The sequence below is a fragment of the Alexandromys fortis genome, unplaced genomic scaffold (genome assembly GCF_014885135.2).
Source record: "Alexandromys fortis isolate MF-2015 unplaced genomic scaffold, M_Fortis_MF-2015_v1.1 scaffold_13, whole genome shotgun sequence".
NCBI lineage: Eukaryota > Metazoa > Chordata > Mammalia > Rodentia > Cricetidae > Alexandromys > Alexandromys fortis.
Window position 1 is genome coordinate 10941537 of NW_026067908.1, and position 17051 is coordinate 10958587.

Sequence of the window (17051 nt, forward strand, 5' to 3'; positions counted from 1 at the left end):
TCACCACAACATGAGGAACTGTATTAAAGGATCGCAGCATTAGGAAGGTTGAGAACCACTGCAGTAGAGGAACAGTCTCCATTAGTGGTTCTGTAGTAGTTAAGTGGGGAGAATATTTTATGGTAAGGCTTGTTTTTATATTGTATTTTCTTAGAACCAACCACATAAGGAACCTAATACCACCTTTTGATGCTTAGGGAATTTTTGTGTCTGAAGGGGCTGCAACCAGCTGTGTCTCAGGAAGGACTGTGGAATGTCTCAGGGTTTACCTCTGGAGAGAAAGCTGAGCTGTTCTGCTTTCTGCTGCCCGTGCAGTCTGATGACATCATCTTCCTGGCTACACTGACTCCTTAGGCTGCAGCCAGTGATTTCTGTGTGAGAACACTTGTCAAGAACTGTCTTTTTAGGCATGGAAGAGGGTGCAGTTGGTATCGAGTACTCCTGGGTAGACTGTCTCTGTCTGGCACCTCGGCATACCTGGTCTTTCTGCCTTGCTATCTCTCTCTCTAGGCGTCTCGTCTGTTCTGATTCTGAGGTGGAGAAAGGTGACAGGAGGGGACTGCATTGGATTTGGCCACAGAGCTGTCACTGCATCTTGTTCCAGTTGTGACTCTCATTCTTCATTTTGAAATCAGGGTTTACTCCCTAGATTTGTGTGAGATGGGAGCAAAAGAATGCTGGCATTTTTTTTTATGTGCATGCTTGATTCATTCCTGCCCCTAGTATGCTCTGCTCCCCCCCCCATCTCCCTCTTGTTCCCTCCCTCCCCTTATCTTTAGTATCTGTATATGGGAAGAGGATATGCACGTGTGGGAGTCAGAAGTGAATACCAGAAGACCAGGCTGTCTTCTCGAGCCACTCTCCACCTTATTTTTTGAGAAACGGTCTCTCACTAAGAAACTGGCTTGACTGGCTGGTCTGTGAGCCCTGGGATCTGCCTGCCTCCGTATCCTGCTTCTGAACTATAGCCAAGTCTGACTTTTTAATGTTGGTGCTGGAGATCTTAATTCAGGTTCTCATACTGTACAGTGTGTTGTTTTGAGGCAGGGTCTCATTGTGAAGGCTAGATTAGCTTTGAATATACGACATAGCCATGCTGGCTTGAACCTTGTAATTCTTCCTCCTCAGCTGCCAAGTGCGGGATTATAGTGGTGAGCCACCCTACTACTCAACTATATCAGCTTGCGTTAGCTGATGTTTCTTAGAAAGTAGTGCGTCCACCAGCTCAGGGTACAGAGGAGATAAGAAAAGGACAAGGAAGTCACTGTGTTTTTGAAAAGTTGAGCTCCTCCTCTTAGTAAAATAACAAAAATATCAAAAGGTTAGGTTTTAACCGTTCTGCTCCTGAGCTACCCCTACTCTTATTCTTAGATCACAAACTAATTTGGTCAGAAATGGACACTTCCCAGCATTTGGCTGCTGCTTACCCTGGGACAGGTCATTTAAAGTTGGAACCCCTGTTCTTCCCCTGTAACATCAACGCAGTAAAATTTCCTAAGCACTATAACAGGTTGCTGGGGATTGATTTAGTTGATAGATGTGAGGTACTTCATAGATGTCAAAGGACCACATAAGCTGGAAGAGTAGCTAATATGTTTCAGGTGTCTGAAATCTAAGCCACTGCTTATGGAGATGTGAAGAAGGCACATTTTTGACTTGGGACCTTAGAGTCCAAAGCCCAGGAATCCTCCTTTAGGCTGCTTTCCTTCCTGCAGCAGTCCTGCGCTGGTTTCTGGAGTATAGCCAGAAACAAGCTATACTTATTAAGAGCTTTGGCACTCCATAAGGTGGAATTACTGGCAGCAGAAGATGAAATGATAAAGGAGTGCCTCATTGTATTCGGATGTGTGAGTCATATACATTTATGAGTTGCTTTTAAAAATTGGAATCATAATAGAAGTGGGCATAGGTTCAACTTAATTTTTTTCCCTTGGCTTTAGAAGTTTTCAGGTTAAAAGTCACTGGATATGATATGTTTAACTTTCTTTTTTTTCTCCCCCTCCCCCTCTTCTTCCTCCCCCCTCCTTCTCCTTTTTTGTTTTTTTGAGACAGGGTTTTTCTGTGTAACATTCCTAGAACTCAAAGAGATTTGCCTCTCAAGTGCTGGCATTAAAGACTTCCGCCACCACCGCCTGGCATATTTAACTGTTTTAAAGCATAGTATTAATAAAAAGCTTTTATAACTAAAGCTGTGTATAAGGCACATTAATTTGAAGCCATGTCTCCTGAATCTTTTTATGAGCTGGAAATTAGGAACAGTTTTGCATCGGATAGATGTGTTCTCCTCTGGTAGTCCTCACAAGTGAGAACTCATCATAATGTGCTTCTGCTGACCTTGAGGGAGCTTCACAGTTGTTTATTCTGTCCACAGTTTCACAGGAGGGCAAAATGAAGGTTAGGGGACTTTTCTGACCTACCCAGAGCCAGAGTAGACAGGGTAGACAAAGTTAGAACTCCTCGGGCATATGCTCCTTACCCAGGGGACAAGCTCAGTAAGATTCAGTACTGGAGAAGAGGTCCCACTATCACTATTCCACATACATTAAACTTTATTTAAAGTCTGGTTTAGTCGTTTTCAAACTTGTAAATACTTTTCAAGGATTATCCTTGGTAGCACACCTCCTCTTTTGCCCAACAGTTTTGTTTGGCTCAGTTAATCAGGAAATATCACAATGAATTTTCTGTATGGAGCTAGCCATTTTTCTTTCTTTCTTTTTGTTCTTTAAGTTTATCTATATTCAGCTTTATTTTGAATTAACTGCCTATCAAGAGTGCTCACCAAAGGAGTAGAAAAAAAGAAAAGAGCCCTTCAAAACAATTTTGCTGACAAGTAGGAGGGAGTCCATGCTTAGAGAAGGACATGTTCTCCAGGCCGTGGATGCCATTTTTGTTAGTGACAAAGATGAAGTGCTTCTGGAGCTCCTGCAGACATTTCCTAAGAGGTCCCCTGTACTCATGTGAGACGGCTGCTTTGTAGTGTTGGTCAGGGACGCTGAGAATCAGGAGGGCTGTCACGTCGTCCATGTAGTAAAGCTCTGGTCCTTTGTGCTCATCATAGCCGCTGGAAGAAGGTTCACAGGCCACACGGTCTAACTTCAAAGGCAGCCAGCCGGTTTCAACTGGGAATCATCTACTGTGGTGGACAATTCATATTCATTCTTTATCTTATAAAGTTGCACATTTTCCAGGGTATAATCTGTAAGCTGTACAATGTTTCCAGCCTCTCCAATACGTATGACTAAGATTTTTTTCACTATTTGTTAAAAAAAAAAGATCTTGTCATTGTGCTTCATCTGGATGGTACTGCTGGTTGCCACCCTGTTGGAGAAGATGAGGACATAGTTAGAGCACTGGATGCTGGCAAAATAGTCCATGGTGGCCAGAAGTGGAAAACTTCAGGCAGGTTCCATAGTCTTTCTGGTCTCATGGGGCCACTTTTCTGCTAATCATGGAGGTCTACCTATTTCTCCTATTCTCTCCCACCCCCATGGAAGAGGACCCCAGTGAGAACTCTTCTGAGACAGTATATGTTTGTCAGACCCCATCCCCATTAGCTTAGGAGGCAATTAAAGTCTGGAGGAGGGAAACGTCATTAGGAAAAGTAATGGTATTTATGTATGTATGCATTTATGTGTGTGTGTGTGTGTGTGTGTGTGTGTGTGTGTGTGTCTGTCCGTCCTAGGAAGCACACACTGTCAGTGAAGGACAAAGTGACAATTGGAAATTCTTGCTTCATCAGAGCTTTAGAAGGTTTCTACCCTTTGAGACTAGCTCTAAGTGAACACTGTTTTGTAATTGGAGAGGATGAGGTGATTGATGTTGAGGTGTGTCTACTTGTAGAGTCCCTTACATCAGGGCTTTAACTATATTGTTAATCTCATTGGGAGAGGGCTTTGTTATATGATTCTATTTTATGCTATTTTGTTTGAGACAGGGCCTCACTTTGTAACCCAAACTGGCTTTGGACTCATAATCCTCCTGTCTGAGCCTTCCCAGTGCTGGAATTGCAAGTTATGCTACTATGTCCAGTTCTAGTTGGAGGAAGATTTTAAAATTTGAAAACTATATCAACATATAGAAGATTACTTGAATTATAACTCTATAATTAAGGAAAAATGCTTACATGTCCACCAGTCAGTGTAAGAAAAAGGATGTTGCCAGTATCTTAGGAAGTCTCCAGGTATCCTTCTCTTTCACATTCCCCCAGAGATAGCAATCATACCCATTTTGCATTAGTCATTTTCTTTCACTTTTTTCTCTTTTTATTGAGCTATATATTTTTCTCTGCTCCCTCCCCTTCATCCCCTCTCTTCTTCTACCTCCTCCTATGGTCCCCATGCTCCCAACTTACTTAGGAGATCTTGTCTTTTTCTACTACGCATGTAGATTAGATCCATGTATGTCTCTCTTAGGGTCCTCTTTGTTGTCTAGGTTCTCTGGGGTTGTGAATTGTAGGCTGGTTTTTTTTTGTTTCTATTTTTTGCTTTATGTCTAAAGGCCGCTTATGAGTGAGTATATATTAATATTTGTCTTTCTGGGTCTAGGTTACCTCAAAAAATGTTTTCTAGATCCATCCATTTACCCATAAATTTCAAGATGTCATTATTTTTCTGCCGTGTAGTACTCCATTATGTAAATGTATCACATCTTCTTTATTAATTCTTCGATCAAGGGGCATTTATGTTGTTTCCAGGTTCTGGCTATGACAAATAATAGTACTATGAATATAGTTGAGCACATATCCATGTGGTGTATATATATCCTTTGGCTATATACCCAAAAGTGGTATTGCTGGGTCTTGAGGAAGGTTGTTTCCTAATTTTCTGAGAAATCGCCACACTGACATCCAAAGGGGTTGTACAAGCTTGCAATCCCACCAGCAATGAAGAAGTGTTCCCTTTTCCCAACAACCTCTCAAGCATAAGTTATCATCAGTGTTTTTGATCTTGGCCATTCTTACAGGTATAAGATGGAATCTCAGTTGTTTTGATTTGCATTTCTCTGACTAAGGATATTTGAGTATTTCCTTAAGTGTCTTTCAGCCATTTTAGATTCTTCTGTTGAGAGTTCTCTGTTTAGGTCTGTACCCCATTGATTTTATTGGATTATTTGTTCTTTTGATGAACAATTTCTTGAGTTCTTTGTATATTTTGGAGATCAGTCCTCTGTCTGACGTGGGGCTGCTGAAGATCTTTTCCCATTCTGTAGGCTGCTGTTTTGTCTTTCTTGTTTACTGTGTTCTTTGCTTTATAGAAGCTTCTCACTTTCAGGAGGTCCCCTTAGTGTTTCTCTGAGTGTCTGTGCTACTGGAGTTATTTTTAGGAAGTGGTCTCCTACGCCAATGCATTCAAGATTACTTCCCACTTTTATGAGGTTCAGTGTGGTTGGTTTTATGTTAATGTCTTTGATCCATTTGGATTTGAGTTTTGTGCATGGTGATAGGTACGGATCTGTTTTTATTCTTCTACATGTTGATATCCAGTTATGCCAGCACCATTTGTTAAATATGCCTTTTTTCCCCATTTGATATTTTTTGCTTCTTTGTCAAAAATCAGGTGTTCGTAGATGTGTGGATTGCTATCCGGGTCTTTGATTTGATTCCGTTGGTCCTCCTGTCTGTTTTTATCCCCATACCAGTCTGTTTTCAGTACTGTAGCTCTGTAGTAGAGTTTGAAGTCAGGGATTGTGATGCCTCCAGAAGTTCCTTTATTGTACAGGATTGTTTTGGCTATCCTGGGAGTCATTTTCTTTTGTAAGCAAGTGCCAGCCAGGGTATGTAAGGAATGGTTTGTTTGCCCCTGTTAGCTAGAGACTCCTAGACCATCATGTCCCTGAGGAAAGTCAGTATCCAGTATGTGATCAGACTTGATGTAGGGACCTTTTAATGAGTTAGTTATGGAGACAGGGCTCTTCAGAGTGCCTGGAGGCTGTAGCAGCTCCGCTATTTGGAATTGGGGAAGGAGAGTGGCTGCTTTTCTTGGCTTTTATTCAGCTCTCCATCATAGGCCAAAGCACAATGCCTCTGTAAAATGTTCTTTGCAGAGCCAGAGAGTAGACATGGAAAGGAGAACTAGAGCCCTGATACTCTAAAATATAATAAAGAAGGGCCTTATTTAGTTAGGAATGTGACCCAGAGCTACCTAGACATTTGGGCCCTGATACATAGTCTTCAGGGATCTTGTTGATGACAGCCTTCAGCATAACAGCCTCCTTACCCCCATTCTTTCATGGAGTCTTGTGTAGCCCAGGCTGGTTGTGAATTCTTGGTCTTCTGCTTCAGCCTCCCAAGGGCTGGGAATACATGTGTATCACTATCCTTGGCTTCGTCTTTATCTCTTGAACATCAGTGTACTAAGTGTGGCCTGGTTATAGCGGATGGCCACCACAGCCCCAGTGAACAATTCCTGTATTCCCTTTTGCTTGGTCATTTCTTGTATTGACTCTGGTTGCTTATTAGCTTCTTGGTAAATTATTTTGAGATACTCAATGAATATTCTTTGATTCCCCCTTTTTTTATTCATTGTTGGTGATTTGATTGCTTATAAACTTCTAGGTTGGAAATTTTACCGTATGAATTTTGAGAGCCTTGGATGATGATGTCCTCATCTTCTCTTCTCTGCAGCTGTTTTAAGGCCTGTAAGTATTTTAACGTATTTCAGCATGTGGCACGCTTTATTCCCTATAGGAAGATCACAGACTTGTTCCCAGTGTTTTGTGATTCTCAGGAAAGCCCGGAGCAGACCTATCTTCCTCTCTTGTGTCAGCCTTTTCCTTCCGGTTACTTGTGGCCTTCTCTTCTGGGAAATCTTTCTTGCTTGGTTTTGCTGATGATTTTCTGTCTTCTGTTATTTCTTGTTTTTCCTTTAGAAACTCAGATTTGTCACTGTCTGGATTGGTCCTCTTTAAATTATTTTCTTATCTCTTTTCAAACTGTTCAAGGACAAACCTTGACTTAAATTTTTAAGTTAACCTTGTAACAACTAAGGTATAATCTTGTGTGCACTAGAGTGTACAAACCCAAGTGCTTGTGCTTTATTTTGACAGTTGTGTACAAAACAGAACATTGCATCAATTTAGAAAGTTCCATAAGACCCCTTTCCAGTCTGCCTTTTCATTTCCATTTTTTTCTTTTAGTGGTTGTTTTGTTCTCTGAAATGTAACTTAAGAAACTGCCTTTTTCTTCTTGGTAATTTTTCTTTTATCTTTTTGAAGAATTTCATACTCTCTGTGGAGCCTTTGTTTATAATGAGTTGCCTTTCTCTCTGTCTGCCTTGGAGACATTCTGCAGACAGCTGTTTACTTCAGCTGTTTGTTAGAGCTGGGTGTTGAGCTTGTGGCTTCTGAACTTTGAACTTCACTGGAATGACTGGGTTGAACCATTAGCTGTTAGTATCCTGAAGTCTCTTTTGGTGAGATGGTTATATTCCTCCAGTTTCTAGAGTTGAGTAATGACTGCCACATCTTTGAGACCATAATGAGGGTGAAACTTGGCAGCACCCAGAGTGTCTGGACAAACATTTGATGTGCTTGAGGTTCCTCTGGCTTGCCTGGTATTTCTAGTCTCTATATCTTTCCCAGAAAATAAGCCTTTATACCCACCATGATCAAGCCACAGCTACTAGCCACATAGCAATCATTTAATTTTGTTCTGGTGTTGATAGTTGAACTCCAGGCATTGTTCATATTAAACATGTGCTTCAGTGACACCCTCAACCTTCATTTCATTTTGAATTTCTAAATATTTAATAAGTCAGGTCATTGGGCCAGTAGCCATAGTTTCAGTGTTCGGTGACTACCATATCAGACAGGATAGGTGCATAACATTTCCGTTATTGGGGAGAAATCTCTGGGATTGGGTGGCCTAAACTTTTGTTTAGAGACTGGGAAATGGTTCTTATTCTTAGAGGCTTCTTCTCTTCTCCACTTGTCATTGGTGTTCTGGAGAGTGCATTTCAGTTGTGCACATTGAGGTCTTGTTGCTGACATTGACTTGCTTGTTTGTTTTGCCGTTGTCAGCCTGGCCTTCTTTCTCCTATTTCCACACATCCGTTTTCTTGCTTCTTAATGGTAGCTGCAGCTTCGCCTGTCATCTTTCCATCACCCATTTGTGGATTTGCTCCTTAAAAAAAATAAAAAAGCCTTAACTCTACTATTTTACATAAATACTTTGAATAAAGTTATAACTTCTATTTTAGTGGGATTTCAGGGACTAATATTGGGGACTGGTGTTTACTGTCATTGTAACCAGGGATCTTGACTCATTTACTCTCAGTCTACAAATAAGGTGAGAGATGTGATCATTTTCACTTTCCAGTGAAAAGAGGCAGGTGAAAGAATTGTCTCAAAAATCACATTGCTACTAAGTGGGATACAAATTTACATGGTTATTTATTTATTTATTTATTTATTTATTTATTTATTTATGTGGCTTATACTGGCCTTTAATAGAATCCAACTTACTGCTTCTAAGTCTAGAAGAGATTATAGTCTTGTGCTGTATGGTATGTTCAGAAAAGATCATTTAATTAATATAGGTGCATTTTAAATATAGTTGTGTAAATATTTTCTTTTGTTCATCTTTAGTAGTTCTTTCTTGGTATGGCTATTCTTTCCCAACTGTTTCTTTTTTTTTCCCAACTGTTTATTTCTACATTAGTTCAGAACTTTATTTCTAAAGTTCTAAAGTTATGTTAGTGTTCTCCCTCATAGATATTGAAATGTCTAACAGCAAAAGCATTCTATTGTTTAACTTAGGCCTTTTACTCCATATCTCTGGTTACCCTATTAGAACTGTTGCCATCCTTGTCTTTTTAGTTAGATTTCAGTTTCTGTAAGGCACTGAGTGAATTCTGTTTGTCCTCTAGTGCCTAGCTCAATGTCTGGGGATTTGTAAATGTTAAGTTCAGCTTAATTTCTTAAAAATCTTTAAAAAGATTTATTTTTATGTATGAGTGTTCTATCAACATGTGTGTATATGCATCACATTATACCTGGTGTCTGCAGTAGTCACAAAAGGTGTCGAATCCTCTAGATCTGGAGTTACATAGATGGTTGTGAGCTGCCATGTGAAAGCCGGGAACTTAACTTGGGTCCACTGTAAGAACAGCAAGTGCTCTTGAATGCTGAGCCATCTCTCCAACCCCACATAATTTCTTTCTTTAAAAAGATTGTTTATTCGTTGGCCATTTCATACATGTATCCATAGTCTCCTCTCCCTCTTCTGGATCCCCATTCATCACATCTCCTCATCCCACCTTCATATCATTTAAACTTTTTTTTACAACTCACTGAGTCCTCTTAGTGCTGTCTGTATGTACAAGGGTGCAGGGCCTTCTACTGGCGCTCCTCAGCTAGGGGTGGGAACCCCTCCCCCATGCATCCTGGAATATTGACTGGCTTGATTTTCTGCAGGCAACCGAAGCTGCTGGGAATTTATGTGCACAGCAGTCATGACAGGCACAGAAGACAGCAGTAACCATCTAGTATTATCTGGCAGCCAGATCAGCAGCATTGCTTATTTGGACCATTTATGTTTGTTCTCTATCTTCTGTCTGCTGCTCTTCTTAAATGATTTGTGAATATGGAGGTTCCTTAAATTAGCTTTTCAGTGACCTCCTCCACCTGTGTTTATAACATTCTATTTTCCAAGCATGACTGAGAGTCCAGTCTGGCGTGCCTCTTCTTCACTGCTTTCCTTCTATTTCTGGCCACTACTCGCATGTGTGCCCTAGTGCACTGCTCTGAACTTCATAGGAGGGACTTTTGTGCTCTGGAGTGTATGTTTCTGCAACATCCTCTTAACTTTTGTCTGAAATATCTTACCTCCAGTCTGACCTGTTTTTCCTGTTTAATATCTATTATTTTTCTGTTCATATCAGAAATTTTCTCTGTGGAACTTGGCCTACTCAATGTTTATCTAGAATTACAGGATTGAGTCTGCTTCCATAGAGCTTCAGTACAGTATAGAATATCTATACACAGTAGGCACGCCCAAATGTGTGAATGAAACTGAATGTTGTGGAATATTATTTTAACTGAGCAAATTTACATTTGTTTATGCTGAGGAATATTACTTTATGTTACTTTTGTTTATGCTGCATTGTTTAATTATGAAAAGATGTGTTGGTTTTGTTTCATCTTGCCTCCCTAAAGGCACCTAGTTGGTCTAATAAAAAGATGAACGGCCAATAGCTAGGTAGAGAAAGGATAGGCAGGGCTGTCAGGCAGAGAGAATAAATAGGAAGAGAAATCTAGGCTTGAGAGAGAAGGAGGAATGAAAGAAGGAGGAGGAGGAGAGAATGAGGGACCTGTACCGGGGCAAGAAGCCAGGCAGGCACCAGCCAGCTAGGCCTAGAAAAACAAACAGTGAAGGTAAGTTATACAGAAAAAAAAATAATAAACTCTGAGGCAAAAGGTAGATAAAGAGAAACCAATTAATTTAAGTTAAAAGAGCTAGCCAGAAATGAGCCTACACTAGGCTGAGCATTCAAAACTAATAAGTCTCTGTGTCATGATTTGGGACCTGGGTGGTGGCCTAAAAGAAAAAAAGCCTGATATATTTTGGTGCCTAGTTAAAATAATACTCTCCAAATAGTTAGACTTTACTCTCCAAAACTGAGTCCTTATGCAAGTGAGCCTATGGCAACTGACTTCCCCTTTGTTGTTTGTGAAATCTGCCATGGGCAGGGCATTCCACTCTAAGTCTAACTTCCTAGCATAGTTAGGATTATCACCCAGCTTCACTTTTGTATTCCAATTTGAACAGTCTGTTTTCTGTCCACCCCACTATCCAGGGTATCTGAGAGGAAACCTGTTTTTACCTCATGCAGTGGAATAGCTAAAGACTAGGAAACACTTGGGATGCAGGGTTGTTTTTGAAACCATTTCTCTGCAGCCAGTCAATTAGGAAAGCCCCAAACTACATGCAGGAACAGCCATTTCTGAGACAACTTCAGAAGACTTAATTTTTTAGGACTGTCCATTGCTTTTACAAAGAGCTGTTTCTATTCTAGGAACCGATGTCTGCTACCTTTTCTGATGCTTGTGCTCAGCACCAGTCCAAGGAAAATCCAAGAGTGTCTTGGTTCTTCTTCCATTGAGACCTCAGTAGACTACATGTTGAAGGAGCGGCAGGGATGCATTCTGGCAGCCCTGGCTCCCACATGGCTAGCTTTAATAATTACACAGAAACTGTATTCTTTTAAACACTGCCTGGCCCATAAGTTCCAGTTTCTTATTGGCTAGCTCTTACATATCGATCTAACCCATTTCTAATAATCTGTGTAGCTTACGAGGTAGCTTACCAGAGAAGATCTTAACCTGCATCTGTCTGGAGAGGGAGAATCATGGTGATTCCCTGACTCAGCTTTCTTTCTCCCAGCATTCTGTTCTGTTTACTCCACCCACCTAAGGGTTGACCTATCAAGGGGCCTAGGCAGTTTCTTTATTAATAAGAAATCACTCCCACATCAACTACAGCTGTGTTTAGAAGTAGAGATGCTCAAAATGTAGGCTTGTAGGTGGTATGGTGTCACATGACTGTAAACCTGGCACAAAATGGAAGGTTGAGGCAGGAAGATCACTCATAACTTCAAGACCAGCCTGAGCTACATAGTTCCAGGTTAGCTAGGGCTACATAGGGAGATCTGTTTAGGATGGATGGATAGACGGATGGACGGACGGACGGAAGGAAGGAAGGAAGGAAGGAAGGAAGGAAGGAAGGAAGGAAGGAAGACACCCCCCAAACAAACAAAAAATCCTTCAGAACAAACAAAAAAATCAATATGTAAACTTAGATATGTTTCCATTTGAAGCCTTCAGGATAGTATTTTCTCGAGACATGTAAAAGCTGATTGTTGTTATTGTAAAAGAAAGAAATTCTGTTTGCTCTCATTGTTTTTTGAGCTGGTCCAGGTCATTAGATTAGTTAATAATAGGGCATTTGGCTAGGGAGCAAGCAGACCTGGCTGGAGTCTTAGCTGCAGTATTAATTACCCTTTGTAAACTTGGGTGAGTTCCTTGACTCATCTCTTTGGCATGCATTTTCTTTGCTTTTTGCTATATTGGGAGTTGAATGTAGGGGCCTTTTATATACCAGCGTGCAATTGCCACACCCTCAGTCCCTGGCACATACTTTCTTATTTGTATTGGAGATGGTGCTACCGACCTCCCCTCTCTGTGATGCTGCAGAGGTGCGGGGAGGGTGTGAAATGGTGATGAGCAGCTGTGTGGCCATACGACCCTGTTTGCCTGGTCATGTGACTGGGTGTTACTAATAACACCCCTTTTAGCCCTCCTATCCCAGGTCAAATGAAAAATTTTATCTTCACCTTGTTCTCATGATTAATGCCACAAAAGGAAGATTTTCTGACCTAATTATTTTAGTCTTAAAACACTCACCAAATATAGTAGTATTGCTTAGATGCTGTCTGGCAGTTTTCTTCAATTTTATTTAAGTCTCACCTCTCCAACTAAATTGATAAGTGGATGAGTATTATTTCTGTGCTCCTGAATAATTGTCTTGATTTAATGTGACCCATCTCCATTGACCCTTTAATTTCCTATTTTGGCTCGTGTGTCAGAAAGTAAAAGCCAAGTACAGGGAGAGAGGGACAGATACAGATGCAGAGAGGACAAGAGGGAGGGAGAGGAACGTGAATGTGAAGTGCATTCTTAGACAGAGACTACTGTGTGTCCCAGGGCACTAGTTGTAGTTATCTTGACCCCAGCTACTTCCCAGCCAACAGATGACATGGAGGAGAGTGTCAGCACTAGTTCTCGTCAGCATGCAGCATGAGCGCTCCCCGAGTGTCCTTCTCAAGTACAGCTATGCACCGTGTGGCTGTAGATCAGCAGCTGAGCGTCTCTCTGGTGAGACTCCACCACCACCATAAAGCCTTGTAGGTGGTGGTCTGAGATGGGCGATGGAAACGCGAGCACGCGGTAACGCGAGAGCAAAGCCCAAAGGTTTGAGACCGCGGTCATAAGTATGGTGATGGAAGACAAGGTATTCATATTAAGTCAGTTTAGTGGCTTTCAGTTTTGTGAAAATAGTTTTCAGTGCAGAAACTGACTCATAGACAAAGTTCTAACCAATGCTGGTGTTTGCTTCTAGGATGTGTACTCTAAAAGAGTTCTGTCCGGTGGTCACTGATGGCCTATTGTAGACTGGAGCTGCTTAACGGTTTGATACCTAACTTTTAATCACAATGAACTGTCCTTACCAAGAGCAAAGCATGAGGTGGCTGTGCTTTGCTTCCGCAACCAGCTCATGGGTACGAATGTCGTAAAGTCACGCAGATATATTTTTAAAGTCATGTTATAAAGATGATCATGTGATGTGTACAGACTGTGAAGAGTGCCAGTGGTAGACTGTGTAAAGTCTGAGTCACAACATTAATCCCTCTGAGATACACAGCCTTCTGCCTCTGTATTCGGAGTTGTCCATACGACTCGTCAAAGAAAACTGCCTAATATAAAAATTATATAGTGATCATTTTTCCCTCTTTTGTAATCTGCACAAGATTCATAAAAGATTGTATTTTTATTACTATTTAATGAGTGATTAAATGTAGTCTGCACAGTGAGCAAGAGTTCACAAACATTCTTTTATGCTGGATTTCTTTGTGAATCATTTGAAACATTTTGTACATTTCTTATCTGTCTGCAGTATGTTCTTGAAATGTTCAATTGTTGGGATAACTGAGAAATAAACTATGTGGATATGTTTTTTTATAAAAAATAAAAAAAGAGTCTTGGGTTAAGTCAGATATTAAATTATACATATGGTGTAAAGACAGCACTGTAGTTTCAACATTATTTTGATATAATTATCAGAAGTTCAAAAAGTAGAAACTCTGGAGGCCTTTAATTTAATTTAATTAATAAAGAATATACATAGCAATTGTCAACGAGGCTTTTGATGGTAGGACTTCATGAACCCTGTGACCTTGTATGGGAATTTTGTCTGGAAATTCAGTACATTTGCCTTTGGACTAGCGAATAGTCACATCTAATCATGCAACTTCTCTGCCTAGAGGTCATATTTACAGATGGAGTGTGCATTTAAAGCTCACTTGAGCAAAGCATGTGTGTGCATTTGCTTGCTATGAGCATAGGCTCAAGACTGTTTTCTAAATTTAGGGGTGTGTATATCCTTTCATTTTTAACAGACTTGCATTTGCCTAATTAAAATTACTTAAATAGCATTTTGCTAGTATGGAGACCAGGCAAGATAGGACTCTTTACCATTTTCCCTAAATGTGGGAATTCAAGCAAAATATAGTTGATGATCCATAAGCAAATGGAATAGAAACTTGACTGTGTTGAAAGTTTGAACAGTATCAATGGTAATTTAGTAGAATAACTTTTGTCATGTTAAGATTAACAAGGTTATATAGTCAATTGCAAATGCTGTTTTGAGAGGTTCAGTGCCATGAGATTGAGCACAGGAAACATGAGCCCTCTGTTTGGCCTACTGAAGGTTTTACATTCAAAGAATTGGTAAGAATTGTGGATTGGTATATTAAAGTTTTGACCTAGATGGTACTTACTTGACTCCTCCACATTCCTGTACTCCCTAGAGAAGATGGGTGTATTTAAAGTGTCTGTATTGCTTTTTCAGTTAAGGGACCAAGAGACTCCATTATCACTATCCTTTCTTTACCTGTTCCATCTTTGGATATCAGATAAACACCAGATTTTTCTGAGCAGGTTTCAGGTTCCAACTGAGAAAAATCCGACCTAGAAGGGTTTAGGCTAATGAGAAGAGCAAAGTAAGCTTTATAATTCTATGTTTATTAACTGGCAAATGTAATGTTGGTGTAAGCATAGTTTTGCTAGCTTTTTTTTTTTTGGTAGTTCTTACTACTTGGTGATTTTTTTTATTAGAAGCATCTTTCAATAAAGGATCATATTTTCATGTCACTTTTGTATTTGATTTTTCTTAGAGTAACCCTGAATTTTCAGGAGGTCAGTTCTCTAAAGTCAAGAAGATCTCAACATGACAGGACTGGGAGTGTGTTCTAACACATCTTATATGTATATTCTTACTGCATTTGAAAAGTACAAAATTCAGAGCAGGTACTGTGACAGATCCTGTAATTTTGGGATCCTGAACTTTTTCTGAATTCCCTTTTACTCCAGATCTGAGGAAAGCTGAGAGGTTTATAACTCTACAGCAGTGTAATCTTTCCCACAGAACATAGCCTTTTCACTTTCGGGTAGCTATTTCTTTTTTGAGGACACCAGCAGGAATGCATGAGGACATCTATATGCAACGGTTACATGTGTTTCTGCTTCCCTAAAACATCTGCTCCCATCCCTATGTCATAATTTTTCAGTTGCGAATTGGACAAGATGACTGGCTCCTATGATCTAATCAGTGCTAGCCATGTCTCAGGTTTGTCTCTGGTTTTGTGAAACAGGCTGGCCTGGAATTTATCTATCACCCAAGCTGGAATGGAAATCCTCTTGTCTTTTCCTGACAAGTGCTGCAGTTACAGGCATGGACTGTAACTGTAACTCCTCCTGCCTTTCCCAAGCTTTATTTATCTGTGTGTCTGAGTATATGTGTACATATGTGGAGACCAGAAGAGAGAATCAGATGTCCTTGTCTATCATTCTCTGCCTATTTTATTGAGGCAAGGTCTCTATTTGACCCCAGGGCTCACACTTTCTTGGATAGACTGGGAGCAAACAAGCCCCAGAAAATTTTCTCTCTCTGTCTTCCATGGAGCTGGAGTTATAGGCATGTGCAGGATGACTGGCTTGTTATGTGGGTGCTGAAACTTGAATTCTGGTCCCTATGATTACAGGGAAAGGGTGCTAAGTTTTGAACTACCTCCTCAGCCTTCCAGTCTCTCTCTTTTTTTTTTTTTTAAAAAAATAAGATTTTCTCAGGAGTTAGAGATGTGGCTCAAAAGTTAGGAGCACTTGCAGCTCTTGCAAAGAACCCAAGTTTGATCCCCAACACCCACATGGAGACTTAAAACCATCTGTAACTCCAGTTCCAGAAGACCTAGCACCCTCTACTGACCTCCTCAGGTACCAGACACACATGTGATGCATAGACAGATGCAGGCAAACACTCATACACATAAAATCAAAAATAAATAAAATCTAAGAATTAGATTCTTCTCAAAAGAGAATAAATTTTCCCTCAAACCCAGTTGTAAAGGTGTTACTAGGAAGGTAGTGTGCTATGTTCTATGGATGTCCCACTTCTTCACAGTGTTTCCTCAGGGCCAGAGCAGAAGACTTAACAGGAGAAAATATCTGGATCTGTAAGGAAAACACAAACACAAGAGTGAAAATAGGAGCAGCCTATACCCTTTCTTCAAAGCTTCAAGAATTATCGTGCACACTGGTGGAAGCAGTTTTGTTCTTAATAGCTGAAGATTAAGTTGGGTTCAAGACCTAACTTTTTCTGTTGTCTGTTCTGAGACAGTATTCACGTAGTCATCCCCATTTGTCATTTATCTAGCGTTCATTCACACATTATCAAGCTGTGTGCAAGACCCAGCAGACCCAGCAACACAACCATCACAGCTTTTGTCCTTTTGGTGCTTCTGTTGAGACAGTGATGGTGACTCACATTGCAGTGGTGAGAATTGTTGGCTCTAGGACATATTTTGAAGCTAATACTGATAGAATTAATAATAGTAAGATGTGGGATGTGAGGACATAGATGTGTCAAGACTGACCTTTGGGGGTTTGATGTAACAGTGTGGTGAACACTGGCATTTGAGATGGTGACTACTGGCGTGGAGGGAGGAGGTGCTGTTGATGCAAGCTCTAAGCAGAGATGTTGAAAAGGTGCATGTTTGAGATCAGAGTTTTGAGATAAGTGGTATTTACAGCACCAATCTGGATCTGGCTGCCAGTGTAGATAGAGAAAAGGTGAAGGAAGGTGCCTGGAAGTGGGGAGGCTTCAGCCTGAACACTTGACTGACCATGAGACACCAGAACCGTCTGACCCTTCTCTCTTTTAGCTTGTAACAGGAGTCAAAGGAGAGATCACACTGAACACTCATATGACTTGTTTCTTGCTT

The 17051-nt window shown here is 40.5% G+C and overlaps 1 protein-coding gene across 2 annotated transcripts in view; it reads left to right on the plus strand.

The window, feature by feature from the left end:
- Jak1 (Janus kinase 1) overlaps positions 1 to 17051 on the plus strand; it is a 113553-nt gene that overhangs the window by 39117 nt on the left and 57385 nt on the right. Inside the window, exon 2 of one of the 2 annotated variants that reach the window (XM_050136122.1) lies at positions 6554 to 6636. The exons of the other annotated variant lie outside the window; for it this stretch is intronic. The gene's annotated coding sequence lies outside the window, so the exon portion shown is untranslated. The remainder of the gene's footprint in view (positions 1 to 6553; positions 6637 to 17051) is intronic. 2 annotated transcript variants of the gene reach the window in all.